General features: G+C 45.6%; 1 protein-coding gene across 10 annotated transcripts in view; it reads left to right on the top strand.

Annotated features, from left to right (window-relative positions):
- Positions 1-14,022, top strand: part of TIAM1 (TIAM Rac1 associated GEF 1) — a 466,629-nt gene that overhangs the window by 237,391 nt on the left and 215,216 nt on the right. Inside the window, exon 1 of one of the 10 annotated variants that reach the window (XM_061419040.1) lies at positions 4,543-4,715. The exons of the other annotated variants lie outside the window; for them this stretch is intronic. The gene's annotated coding sequence lies outside the window, so the exon portion shown is untranslated. Of the gene's footprint in view, positions 1-4,542; positions 4,716-14,022 lie in introns of those variants that run through there. 10 annotated transcript variants of the gene reach the window in all.

Consider the following 14,022-nt stretch of genomic DNA (forward strand, 5'->3'; position numbering starts at 1 on the left):
ATGTGATGAATAATGCGGCCTCTCTTCCAATTCTTGGGATGTGGTTTGACAGACTTCATGAAAATGGTAGGTGAAAGCACTTGATGTGCTTTCTTCCCCATTTGAATGATAATAATGACGTGCTTCAGCAGAGTTTGTGTGTTCAGTTCGAGCCGGTGGTCAGCCCCACTGTTCATGGTGACCTCTCCTTTTTGGCAAAGAGATTCAGACATGCTTTGCCTCCTGGGTGTGTCTCACCTCAAGGTCCCAGAGAGAGGACGGGGCTGGAACCGAAGATGCTGCAGAGAAGGGTCCACATACATCGAGCATGTGCTGTGTGCCTGGCTTTCTGCTCGCTGGTCTCAATAGAGCCCGTGATCGAACCTCAGCACCTCCTTGGATGTGGCATCCTGGCCAAGTCCAGCTGATGGCACCCACGTGACTTCACCAAACTCACCCTGACATGGTGACCCTGGACTTGAACTGTGCTTTATCTGGCTTTTACATCCATGGCTGCTCCCATGCGTCTTGACCTGCCATTCTAGATAAAAGCAGAGGCGTTTAGATGACGATTCTAGAATTCTGAAGCTCCCGGGTTCGTGTCTGATCTCTGCATTTCTGCCTTAGCCAGTTCCCCTTAGCACTTCACCGTTCATGAGTCTGGTAATGTCAGCACAGCATGAGATACCATACTGAAGTGGAACTTTTTGGCAGGATGCGTAATATTTGAAAAATATCACAAAATTACTGCAAAATTAGGGAGCCGATTTTATTTTTAGCTGCCTGCCCACAGGTGAGATGTATCCAGCTCATTTTTTGCACACCATCAGGAAAGAAAGTCAAACAGTTGCAGACTGATAGCAGAAACCAGCACAGTATTGTAAAGCAACTATCTGTCAATTAAAAAAAAAAAGGTAACCATTAAAAAGGTAGTTGCAGCTATCTTTTTAGAAGAAGGAGCCTCTGCAGCTAGACGGGGGGCTTCTTACCACTGTCTCCTGTTCGGTAGCTCACATGGCCTGGGGTGTCGCTGCCTTGGGTTTGTTGGAGCCGGACGCCCTGGATTCTTTGGTCGTCCTGTCCCTCTCCTGCCCACATTGCATAAACATTGGCGTGGCAGGGACAGATGGCCACTCGGGGGCTCCTTTGATGTCACATTTGGTTGCCTGGATGGGGGGTCCGGGTGGTTGCCACTAGTCTCCATGGGAGGAGAGGCGGGCTGGGAAATACCTACTTGGCAGTGGGTAAGCAAAAGCTCAACTCCAGAAGCTCTGGGGGCCCTGAGACGTGCAGGCTGGGCCGCAACCATTTCAGGCTTACAGAAGTGTGTTTGGGAAGAAACCAGTGAAGCACAGGATTTTCCCTCTGCTCCTAATTGATGCTCAGCGGAGTTCCGTTTTATTAAGAGAATGGGAATGGAGTGGGGTGGGAATGGGGTGCTGAAGAGAGAGAGAGGATTGCAGCTAGTTACTTTCAGAGGTAGAAGTTCATTCCAGAGACCTGGGTTATCTGTTGCTAGAGGTGCAGGTGAAAGTCTCTGAAATCCCAGGGGAGTCCAGATGGAACAGCTGGGGCCCTGTTATCTGTGGGACTCTGCTGGTCAAGCAGCATCAATCTGTGTGATGAGGACTGAAGGCTTTGATGGAAACAGGAAGTGTGGTAACAAAGATTCCTCCCAGACAGGGAGGGCATGAGGCCGCAGAATCACGCCTGGAAGAAAAATCAAGGGTTGACAGATCTTCGTGGTTTTAATTTTGGAAGGAACAGTGGAGGTAATTACAGTTGCCTGCATGCAAACCAAGCATGGAGTTCAATCTGAGTGGAAAAGGCAAAAGCCACAAGGGTTGATTGAAAGCTTTTCCTGTTCCAGCCTCTAGGTTATAACTGTTGTTATGTATTTTTCTAATGCATTTATACAATTCCCAACTTCCCTGGTGGCTCAAAGGGGAAAGGAATCTGTTTGTAATGCAGAAGACCTGGGTTTGATCCCTGAGTTGGGAGGATCCCTTGGAGAAGGAAATGGCAACCCACTCATCCCATGGACAGAGGAGCCTGGTGGGCTGCAGTCCATAGGGTCACAAGGAGGTGGGCTCAACTGAAGTGACTTGGCACACACACACATTAAGTATTTACTCTCTGCCTGGCACAGTTTTATTTTTGGCCATGCTGCATTGCATCCGGGATCTTTATTACCCACCCAGGGATGAAATCGGTGCCCCCTGCATTGGGAACGTGGAGTCATAACTTGTGGACTACCAGAGATATTATGTGCCTGGCTCCGTTTTAAACGCTTAGCATGGACTATTGCATTTAATCTACCCAATAACCCAGTGAACTATTATCATCCCGGTTTTGTGTGTGTGTGTTAGTCTCTCAGTTGTGTCCGGATCTTTTGCGACCCCATGGACTGTAGCCCGCCAGGCTCCTCTGTCCATGGAATTCTCCAGGCAAGAATGTTGGAGTGGATTGCCATTTCCTTCTTCAGGGGATCTTCCTGACCCAGGGATTGAACCCAGGTCTCCAGCATTGCAGGCAGATTCTTTACCATCTGAGCTACTAGGAAAGCGCAGGTTTACAGGTGAGGAAAATGAGGCAGAGAGACGGAAAAGGACACAGCTATGCACAGCAAGTCCAGGTGGACACACGGACAGCCTGCATGCCCAACTCCCCCAAGCCTCTGTGGTTCTTCCCAATTCTGACTTTCCTGTGTTTCTGGAACAGTCAGTACATCTTCAGTATTTCTTTCTAAGAGTCAGCGGCAAACAACCAATTTGATCACTTAGTTTCTGCTCCACTCTATTCAGTATTTACAGGCATCTAGTTTTGTGTGAATGCCTGATGGGCCATTTAGTCATAAACAGATCTACCCTACTGATGTTTTCGGTCCTTCGGAGGGTGATTCTAATTATCATATAAAGAGCGTGAATATGAATGTGGGAGTTTTTGTTACTCAGCTCCTTGGTCGTGGTTCGAAGGTTTTCTCTGGGTAGTTCCGTGTCAGTGTTGCCATTGCTAACAATGATCTCCTGCTAGGGTCTAGCGAGTTTTCTCTTTGGGCCCTTAAAAATCAATGGTCATTTTAATTTTTTTAAAAAATTAGGGAGATAAATAAGCTCAATCATTTGTATTTAAGCAAAATGATTATCATTGTTATTTGCTAGTGTTTATTCAATAAAATATGAAAAGAACACTGGGCTAGAAGTGAAGAGACCCAGGTCTTCTTTACCTGAGCGCTCCCTATCTCTTGGACATTAGGCGAGCTAGTTGCTTGGGGCAGCACATTATATCCTTGGGGGTCCTTGTGATGTACAGAAGTTTCTGTCTATATTGCTGTTCAGTTGCTCAGCTGTGTCTAACTCTTTACGACCCCATGAACTGCAGCACACTAGGCTTCCCTGTCCTCCACCATCTCCCAGAGCTTGCTGAAACTCATGTCTATAGAGCTGGTGATGCCATCCAACCATCTCATCCTCTGTTAAGTCCTCTTCTCCTCCTGCCCTCAGTCTTTTCCAGCATCAGGGTCTTTTCCAATGAATCAGTTCTTTGCATCAGGTGGCCAAAGTATTGGAACTTCAGCTTCAGCATCAGTCCTTCCAATGAATATTCAGGGTTGATTTCCTTTAGGATTGACTGGTTGGACCTCCTTGCAGTCCAAGGGACTCTAAAGAGTCTTCTCCAACACCACAGTTGGAAAGCATCAATTCTTCGGCAGTCAGCCTTCTTTATGGTCCAACTCTCATATCCATACATGACTACTGGGAAAAAGCCACAGCTTTGACTACACAGGCCTATAATAGAGGTATTATGTATCAAGATTCAACTTTTAGCTTCATATTACTGCATTATTTATTTAGACGTTTTTTCTTTAGACCCAGATGCTACAGCTGGATTTTACAATTTTGGTGTTTAAAGTATTGTGTTATCTTCTGGTTGTGTGTTCTTTTCTTTCTTTTTCTCTAGGGGGTTTCAGATAGGATGAAAATGGAAACTAAAGAAGAGATTGGACCTGAAAGTACTTTTCAGCAGTGGAGAAATTAACCAAAATGGGAAAAGGCACCATTTTGTTGCTAAATCAAGGGAACATGGATGGGAGTGCTTGCCAAGTAATTGGGTACATTGTACATGGATTACTTTTTCATTGGGACTTTATGGTTTAAAAGAAAGCAAAAAAAAAGCAGATCAAAATGTTAAATATTTATGTCTTTTCAAGAACACATCAAGTTGGCATTTAAACTCAAATTGCCAGCCTCCTCTACTTCTGTAATTTGAAATCAGACTGAAAATTTTCACCTGAGTTCGGGTGACCCCTGTCTGTTTATCCACCTGGCCTCCTCTCTGGTTCTCTTTTTAAGTCAGAAGTGGTAGTGGGTGTGAGGCACCAAGAGTACTTTGAATGTGGTAAATACAGGATGTGGGGAATTCGTCTGCAAAATGTCAGCCTTGAGTAGACATTTTGGAAACTCTGCATTTACAAATGTAAGATGGACAGCCTTTCGAAATGCCTTGTAGTTCCATTTGAATTTTTTTAAATTAAAATAAGTTAAATTTATTTAAATTTTAAATTTAAATTTAAATTTTAAAATATTTATTTTTATTTGGCAGTGCCAAGTCTTAGTTGTGGCCTGTGGGACCTAGTTCCCTGACCAGGGACTGAATCTTGGCCTGTTGCATTGGGACCCTGGAGTCTTCGCCACTGGAGCACCAGGGAAGCCCTTCAGTTTCAGCTGTTAAACCTGGTATGACACAGTCCAGGAGTTCAGTCCTGAGTGGTATGGTTGTGTGGGGTTTTCCATACTAGGAAGGCATTTTGATTTTAGAAATTGTTGAGCATGGATTTTGACTTTAGAAATGGTTTCTAGTGTTTCATGGCTTGAAACACATTTGGGCTCTTGGGCGTCATCTTTCCTCATGTTTCCCCTTCAACCTGCTGTGACTGGTGGGCCTTCGAGCCCTGAGGGCCCATGAGCCTGCGTGCAGTCTGTTTGGGGGTGGTGAGCTCCCCTTTTCTAAAGAGATGGATCTCTGACTTGAGATGACCCCCTTTCTCTAGTTTTTGTGTAGCAGTCAGCGTGTAGATTTTGACATGGTTGAGTGAATGAATGCTCGTCTACTCTCTTTCTGTATCTGTGGTCCAGCGACTGTCATGAGTCCTTTTTCTCTTCCGTTTTTTTGGCCACGCCACTCAGTATGTGGGATCTTGGTTCCCCAGTCCGGGATCAAACTCGTGTTCCCTACGTTGGAAGCTTGGAGTCTTAACCACCAGACTGCCAGGGAAGTCCCAAGGGACTTTTATGAGTCTTTGTCTTGAGATTTGTCACAGTCTCGGTTGAATGCTTGGTTGGATGTTCAAAATGCCTTTTGCAGTCAACGGTTCTTTCAGCACCTGCTCTGTGTCTTAGTGACAGGCTTGTGGGATTCAGGCATGGATGGGTGTGGTGGGTATGGTAGATGCCCCAACAGAACTCAGGGCTGGTGGCACCAGTGGTGGTAATGGGCTAAGTGTAATGGAATTGATGGCAAAATCCCACAGAGAAGCGTTATTAATAGGAACAAGAGAAAATATTCAAAACCTATATGATGTTTCAGAGTTTATGATCCATTTGAAGTGCATGGAAAAAACCATAGTGTTGGAATTGGATTCATGTGTTTATAAAACTAAAACCAGCCTTCTTTGACAAATTTAGCTTCTCAGAAATATTCTTAGAAAGAAGGACTTTCTTAGAGAGTGTGAAGCCTATTTTGTCTTCAGCTCATGAAGGTTATACTTTACATTTCTCTGCTCGTAAGATGCTATTAAAACCATACAAGCATCCACACAAAATCTCTGCACATGGATGTCTGTGGCAGCTTTATTCACAATTACCAAAACTTGGAAGCCACCAAGATGTCCTTCAGTAGGTGAATGGGTAAATAAACCATGGAATATCTAGACAATGGGATATTATTCAGGGCTAAAAACTATCTTTCAAGCCATGAAGGACGTGGAGGAAACTTAAATGCATGTTACCAAGTGAAAGAAGCTAATCTAAAAAAGTTCCATACTGGATGAGTCCAACTGTATAACATTGCTGAAAAAAGCAAAACTGTGGAGACAGTAAAAGGACTGTTAGTTGCTAGGAGCTTGGGGAAGGGAGGCATTGACGGATCGGTAAAGCATAGAATTTTAAGGGCAGTGAAACTGTTCAGTATGACCATTTTAATGGTAATTACATGACACTCTACATTTCACGTGGCTCAGTGGTAAAGAATCTGCCTGCCAAGCAGGAGACATGGGTTCCATCCCTGGTTTTGGAAGATCGCCCGGAGAAGGAAGTGGCAATCCACTCCAGTATCCTTGCCTGGGAAATCCCATGGAAAGAAGAGCCTGGTGGGCTACAGTCCAGAGGGTCACAAAAGAGTCAGATACGACTTAGCAACTAAATAACAACTGCATGCGTGACTTTGTTTTGTTTTAACTTGGCTGTGTCACATGCCATGAGAGGTCTTAGTTCCTGGACCAGGGATTGAACCTATGTCCCCTGCAGTGGATGTGCAGAATCCTGGCCACTGGGCAGCCAGGGAATTCCGTGCACGGATGACTTTGGAACAAAGATGTTGAGGGGGTGAGGGTGAGATCTTTTGTTAACAGGTGGGGAGTGATCCAAGTCGAGGGCCCAGGCCCCTGGGGTCTGGCTGGAGAGAGCAAGCAGGGAGACCCCAGGGGGTGAGTTTGATCAGGGGAGGAGCTGGTAGGACTTACTGAGATGGGAGGCCTTTGAAAGAGAGTGTGTGGGAGACATGATCTGATTGAGGTTTTTTAATTTAAAAATATGTGTTGTTTGGCTGCACCAGATCTTTGTTGTGGCAAGCAGACTCTTGGTTGTGGCATGTGGGATCTAGTACGTGGATGAGGGATCAAACCCAGGCTTCCTGCACTGGACGTTGGGAGTCTTAACCACTGGATCAGCAGTGGTTGTCCCTGGTGGAGGTTTTAAAAGGCTCCTTCTGCATGCAGTGCTGAGGGTGAGTCAGGCGCCTTCTTTTCACCCTTGTGGCCAATAATCCTGATGTCTGAACAGTGATTAGACTTTGTAACGGCTCACACAGTCCCTGATCCCACCGGTGCTGTTGGGTCTCTATTAATACATTTTTTTCCTGCTTCTCTAGGTGCAGATATCTTTCTTTATAGTCAATGAGAAAAAGGATTTTCATCGTGCCAGGATAGTTAGCTGATGCATTCCATGATGAGTTCGAGAGTGCCCGAGAAATGTTCGAGGATCATTTAGGGTTCTCTGCAGTCTGATGTTTCATTTACCTCCAAAACAGAAAACTCCTCCCTACTTTAGCTCTTGTTTTGCTCTGAGAGCCCCTTTCTTGCCTGTAATCAGGTTCGACTCGCCTTTCCAGTTCACACACCCCTTTTTGGTTCGGTCTGATCATGTTTTGGGTCTTGAAAAGGTCAACCACTTGTCATGTGTATTACCTTCCTCTTCATGGCCCAAAACATATTGGAGAATCTCTTTCAAAAATCCCACCCTAAATTTTTTGTTATTGGACCCTTGTTAGTCCATTTCAAGTGGCATGTGGTGAACTTGTCCACAGTTAGTTTACTCGTGTACTTTGAACAGAATGGTAATAACTTTCACCTCTGGTCCCTTTAAAACCGCAGGTGCACATTAGTAAACCTCCCATCACTGGAAGGTAGGGAAGGGGCAGAGGGCGTGGTTTGAGTCACCCTTGCAGAGAACTTAGAGGGACAGCCTCTGGGCCCAACACAATCACGGGCATTTTGCATTTCATGAATGCCTTTACTCTAGCATCTTAAATCCTTGGCAAGTATTACCTGGTGGGCAGTGTATTGTCATGCACTTCTCCAGGGAGGGGGCTGTGGGGAACTTGCCCTAGCTTTTCAGTACTGTCATTTCAGAGGACTTTTATCCTAGTTCATGTGTCCTTATGGCTTATTAGGGATTGTCTGGAATCTCATCCTGTGGACTGAAGCATAGTAGAGGTGACTGATAAGGTTGTCTGCTTTTCTTTGCATCTTTTTGGTTTGGTATTCTAATAGATAGGGAGTTTCATTATCAATGGCTTCCCTGATAGCTTTGGGAAAAGATGGTGGTAAAGGTGGTGCTTTCCCTGATAGCTCAGTTGGTAAAAAATCCGCCTGCAATGCAGGAGACCCCGGTTCCATTCCTGGGTTGGGAAGATCCCCTGGAGAAGGGATGGGCTACCCACTCCAGTATTCTTGGTCTTCCCTTGTGGCTTAGCTGGTAAAGAATCTGCCTGCAATGCGGAAGACCTGGGTTTGATCCCTGGCTTGGGAAGATCCCCTGGAGAAAGGAAAGGCTACCCATTCCGGTATTCTGGCCTGGAGAATTCCATGGAATGTATAGTCTATGCGGTTGCAAAGAGTCAGACATGACTGAGTGACTTTCTCTTCACTTCACTTCCTTGTTCAATGTCAGCTGCCTTCCAAGTGGGTAATGGGTAATTCTCATCTAGGAGCCTGGGGCATTACCCCTCACCTTTACCTTCTTCCTCCGGAAAGTTTCCCAAGTGAGTTAGGTTAACAGAAGGGCAGTAGAGAGCCATGTCTTTCTCCTTTCAGTTCATTCCTGATAAATGAGGACATTGGTTTAAAAGATGGAACAGAACAACAACAACATCAAAACCAAATGGGAGACTGTTACAGTCATGTCATCCATGGGTGGGGAATTTAGCTGCTAAGCTGCGGGAGGGAAGCAAATATCTGGCTCTTGCCAAGATCAGGGTGTTCATAGGCACAGCCAGAGAAGGGGTCATTCCATGAGGGGACGCTGCATGGCAGGTGGAAAAGGCTAGCCTTGACAGCACACGAGAGTGCTGTGAGATGCACAGGTGGACGGCAGAGAGATGGGAGTTATTTATTTTTATCTTTATTTTTTTGATTAAAAAAAATCGAAGTGTAATTGCTTGACAATGTTGTATTAATTTCTGCTGTCATATATGTGTCTGTGTGCGTGTGTGTGTGTGTTCTTTTAAAAAAAATCATCTTTTCCATGATGGTTTTCACAGAATGCTGGAGATAGCTCTCTGTGCTGTACAGTAGGACCTTGTTGCTTATCCACTCTCTATATAAAAGCTCACGTCTGCAGACTTCAGCCTCTCTCCCCAGCCTCCTCCCCTTCGCAACCACCAGTCTGTTCTCTGCGTCTGTGGTTCTGTGTCTGTTTCGCAGGTCGATTCATTTGTGTTGTAGTTTAGATTCCATGTGTAAGTGATAATTGATTTGTCTTCCTGAATCATTTGACGCAGTATGATAATCTCCAGTGGCATCCACGTCGCTGCACATGGCAGTATTCTGTTCTTGCTATGGCTGAGTGGTATTCCATTGTGTGCTTGGATACATCTTTTTTAATCCATTCATCTGTCTATGGACTTTTAGATTGTTTCCATATCTTGGCTTTTATAAATAGTGCTGCTGTGAGCGCAGGGGTACATGTGTCTTTTTGGGTTAGAGTTTCGTCTGGATATATTGGTCCTTTTTATTTTAAAAAGAGTCTTTAGCTCTATTTTTAAAGATTCCCAAATGCCAACATGCTGCTGCTGCTGCTAAGTCGCTTCAGTTGTGTCTGACTCTGTGCGACCCCATGGACTGTAGCCCACCAGTCTCCTCCGTCCTTGGGATTCTGCAGGCAAGAATACTGGAGTGAGTTGCCATTTCCTTCTCTAAAATACCAATATAAAGTATATGTTATTGATTTTATAATGTAATGTTGCCTTATGTGGCTTCCTTGATGGCTCAGATGGTAAAGAATCTGCCTACAATACAGGAGACCTGGGTTCAATCCCTGGGTCAGGGACGATCCCCTGGAGAAGGGAATGGCTACCCACTCCAGTATTCTTGATCTATTTAGAATTGCATGTGGAGATAAACAATATAATGGAAAAATATTGAGAAGTGTGGGTTCTTTGAATGTCCCCTCCATGGATACCTCCAACCCGCTGATTGCTGGTTTCTTTCCATTTTTATGATCAAAAAGTTAGAAAGATCCATATTTTCATAGGTAAGAGATAAACGTTTATATAATTGTAGATGAAGGTCCTTTGGAGTAAATTCCAAAAGCTCGCCCTCTAAAAGAACATGTGTTTCCATGATTGTCTTTGAATCCTTTTGAACTATCAAAAATGCTTGTGTTCTTTCCTTTAATTGTTGTAGTGTTGGTGTAGTCTTTGTTTACTTTGGTGGAACAGTAATGGAAAGATCATCCATTCTTAATACGGGGTTTTGGGATTTCTGTATGCTGTGGGAGAAGGCAATGGCACCCCACTCCAGTACTCTTGCCTGGAAAATCCCATGGATGGAGGAGCCTGGTAGGCTGCAGTCCATGGGGTCGCTAAGAGTCGGACACGACTGAGCGACTTCACTTTCACTTTTCACTTTCATGCACTGGAGAAAGAAATGGCAACCCACTCCAGTGTTCTTGCCTGGAGAATCCCAGGGACGGGGGAGCCTGGTGGGCTGCCGGCTATGGGGTCGCACAGAGTTGGACACGACTGAAGGGACTTAGTAGTAGCAGTAGCAGCAGTGGGAGCTCTAGTTGGTGGCGACATTACTGGAATATTTTTTAAATGCATACGTAACTTCAGCGGAGAAATGGCTTATAAATCCACTTGATTGTATAGAAGCCAAAATAAGTAAAAATCTTCGCCTTCAGTCTAAACGTTACACTTTCAAGTTGGATAGTTTAATCTCTTTGCTCATGGCCATGTCAAGGGCCTTGTAGGTGGAATCCTAGAATTCTGAGGTAGGTGTCTGAAAGAGAGAGAAAAGAAGGATACACTGGGAATAAAAATCATAGCTTTACCATTTACTAGCTTGTGACCTTGGATAAGTCACTTGAAATGTCTGTGCTTTGGATTGCTTCACTTAATTGGGGGTAAGTACTTTCCTTCTAGAACTGTTAAGAGGAGTAATAGGCTTCCCTCATAGCTCAGTTGGTAATGAATCTGCCTGCAGTGTAGGAAACTTGGGTTAGATTCCTGGGTATGGAAGATTCCCCTGGAGAAGGAAATGGCAGCCCACTCCAGTATTCTTGCCTGGACAATCACTTGGTCAAAGGAGCTTAGCAGGCTACAGTCCATGGGATCACAAGAGTTGGACGTGACTTAGCAACTAAACCACCATATTTCTCCAGTGTCTGAGTTATGGTTGTGCTCAGACGCTCAGTCATGTCCAGCTCTTTGCGCCCTATGGACTATGGAGTCCACTAGGCTCCTCTGTCCATGGGATTTCCCAGGCAGGAATACTGGAGTGGGTTGCTATTTTCTCCTCCAGGGAATCTTCCCAGCAATCAAACCCACATCTCCTATGTCTCCTGCATTGGCAGGTGGATTCTTTACCATTAGCACCCCCTGGGAAACCTCTGAGTTTTGGTTGTGCTTAGTTGCTCAGTCGTGTCCGAGTCTTCTGTGACCCCACGGACTGTAGCCCGCCACGCGTCTTTGTCCATGGAATTCTTCAGGCAAGAATACATCCCTCCTTCAGGGGATCTCCCTGACCCAGGGGTCAAACCCGTGGTCTCCCACACTGCAGGTAGATTCTTTACCGTCTGAGTTATGGTTGTTGATGGTGGTTTAGTCTCTAAGTTGTGTCTGACTCTTGCAACCCCATGGACTATAGCCTGCCAGGCTCCTCTGTCCATGGGATTCTCTAGGCAAGAATACTGGAATGGGTTGCCATTTCCTTCTCCAGGGGAACTTCCCAATCTAGGGATCGAACCCGGGTCTCCTGCATTGCAGGCAGATTCTTTACCAGCTGAGCTACAAGGGAAGCCCAGAGTTATGATTGGTCTCTCCAAATTATCAACTTTATTGTTGTCATCATTTCTCTGCTTTTAGGCTGGAACTAAATGAGTAATGTTGGGGTTTTAAAAAGATTTCTGTTTTTCTCTCCTACTAAACCTGTGCTGGATTTCACCATTTCTAAGCCAGTTCCCTCCGTTTCCTGCCTGTGGAGCTTCATTAACTGCAGTAGGTGGATATCGTGAGGGGTGAAGTCTCTATAGGGCCCCTGTTTTCTGCCTCCTCTTGTGATGTTCTCTATGATTAGTCTCGTGTTTCTTTCTTTTCGATGTGAGGGTCAGAAGCGCACCTAGTGACCTAATGTGAACTTTACTGGGGAAAATCCCATGGATGGAGGAGCCTGGTGGGCTGCAGTCCATGGGGGTCACAAAGAGTCAGACACGACTTCACTTTCACTTTTCACTTTCATGCATTGGAGAAAGAAATGGCAACCCACTCCAGTGTTCTTGCCTGGAGAATCCCAGGCAAGAAGCCCAGGACCCCACAAGGCTCCTGTCTCTGGGGTCGCACAGAGTTGGACACGACTGAAGTGACTTAGCAGCAGCAGCAAGTTTCCTGAAGAGAAATTTGACTAACTGCTTCCTGGCCGAGGGGATCATTTGAGGGGACAGATGAGTCACTCTTTGCTCTTATTATCAGTGATGCTCACCACCCTCATGGAAATAGGAGTAGCGGCATATGTGTTATATGTAAGTAACCTAAAAATTCCATTTGGTTTGGGATGTGGTATTGAACACCGATAAGTTCAGCCAATGGTTTAATAGTAGAACCGAGTAGGGCATGGATATTGTAGGTCGAGATTCATCGGACATAGCTCCTGTTTCAGTGTGGCAGAGGAGACAGGAAAGTCATTGCATGTGGACAATGAGAAAGGCAGTGACAGCCCTAGGAATACATCTAGGAGAGGGCAGAGTGTCGAGGCAAAAGAGTGTGGGTTCAGGAACCATACTGTATGGGTGCGGAACCAACTTTATCACAGATGATGGGAGTGACTATGGGCAAATTATTGTGATCTTGGGGCTTCAGTTTCTTCCCCTGTAAGATGGAGGATCTTCCCTGGATCAGGAAGATCCCCTGAGGGAGGGATGTATTCTTGCCTGGAGAATTCCGTGGACAAAGGAGCGTGGTGGGCTACAATCTGAGCAACTAAGCACAACCAAAACTCAGTACCCACCAACTCCAGTTATTGCAAGTACTGAATCAGTTGACATGTGTCAGGATTCAGAGGAGGGCCCAGCCCTAGTACAATTCCTGCAAATGTGAGCTAGGACCTTCTTCCATATCATGATGTATTAATTGCTCAGTCGTGTCTCACTCGTTGTGACCCCATGGACTGTAGCCTGCCAGGCTCCTCTGTCTCCAGGCAAGAATACTGGAGTGGTAGCCATTCCCTTCTCCAGGGGATCTTCCCGACCCATAGATTGAACCCAGGTCTCCTCCACCGTAGGCAAATTCTTTACTGACGGAGCCACCAGGGAAGTCCATATCGTGATAAGGTAGATGGAATACGCAGAGTGTGAGTGATGGCCTCTGGTGGCGGAGGGGAGGAAGGGGCAAGGAAGACTTGAGAGAAGTTGAACTCTGAGCCAGGCTTTTATTCTCTTTTCCTTGCACATTTATTACAGAAAAATAGTAATATATAGACAGTCAAAAAGAGAACAATCAAAACCTACCCCTTGACCTGCTTTCAGAGGTACCCATGATTAGCATGTAGCTTATTTCCTTTGAGACTTCTTTTTTCCTCTTCTGCTGAGTGGATTTTTTGAAGGATGTCAGGGAGGGTTAATGTTTTCTTACACTTAATTCCATCAATTTGGTTACATCAGTGTGTTATATAAGGAGCAATTTTTACTTGCTTTTAAGATTCTGTCATGAAATATTTAAAAGACACAGAACAGCACAGAGAATAACATGGAGAGGGCAGTGTCTGGATTGGGCTCGAGTCACGTGGAGAAGACTGCAGTCTTAGGAGGGGGGCGGGGTGCAGGCCTGCTGCACTTACGGAGTGTTCCCGAGGTCTGTCCCTGCATTGGGCCCTTCAGGCAGACAGTTTCCTGGGTGTTCGTCGCTAAGTCGTGTCCGACTCTTTTGGGACCCCGTGGGCTGTAGCCCTCCAGGATCCTCTGTCCATGGGATCTCCAGGCAAGTATTTTGGAGTGGGTTGCCATTCCTTCTCCAGGGGATCTTCCCGACCCAGGGATGGAACCCGTGTCTCTT

This window comes from Bos javanicus, chromosome 1, assembly GCF_032452875.1.
Source record: "Bos javanicus breed banteng chromosome 1, ARS-OSU_banteng_1.0, whole genome shotgun sequence".
Lineage (NCBI taxonomy): Eukaryota > Metazoa > Chordata > Mammalia > Artiodactyla > Bovidae > Bos > Bos javanicus.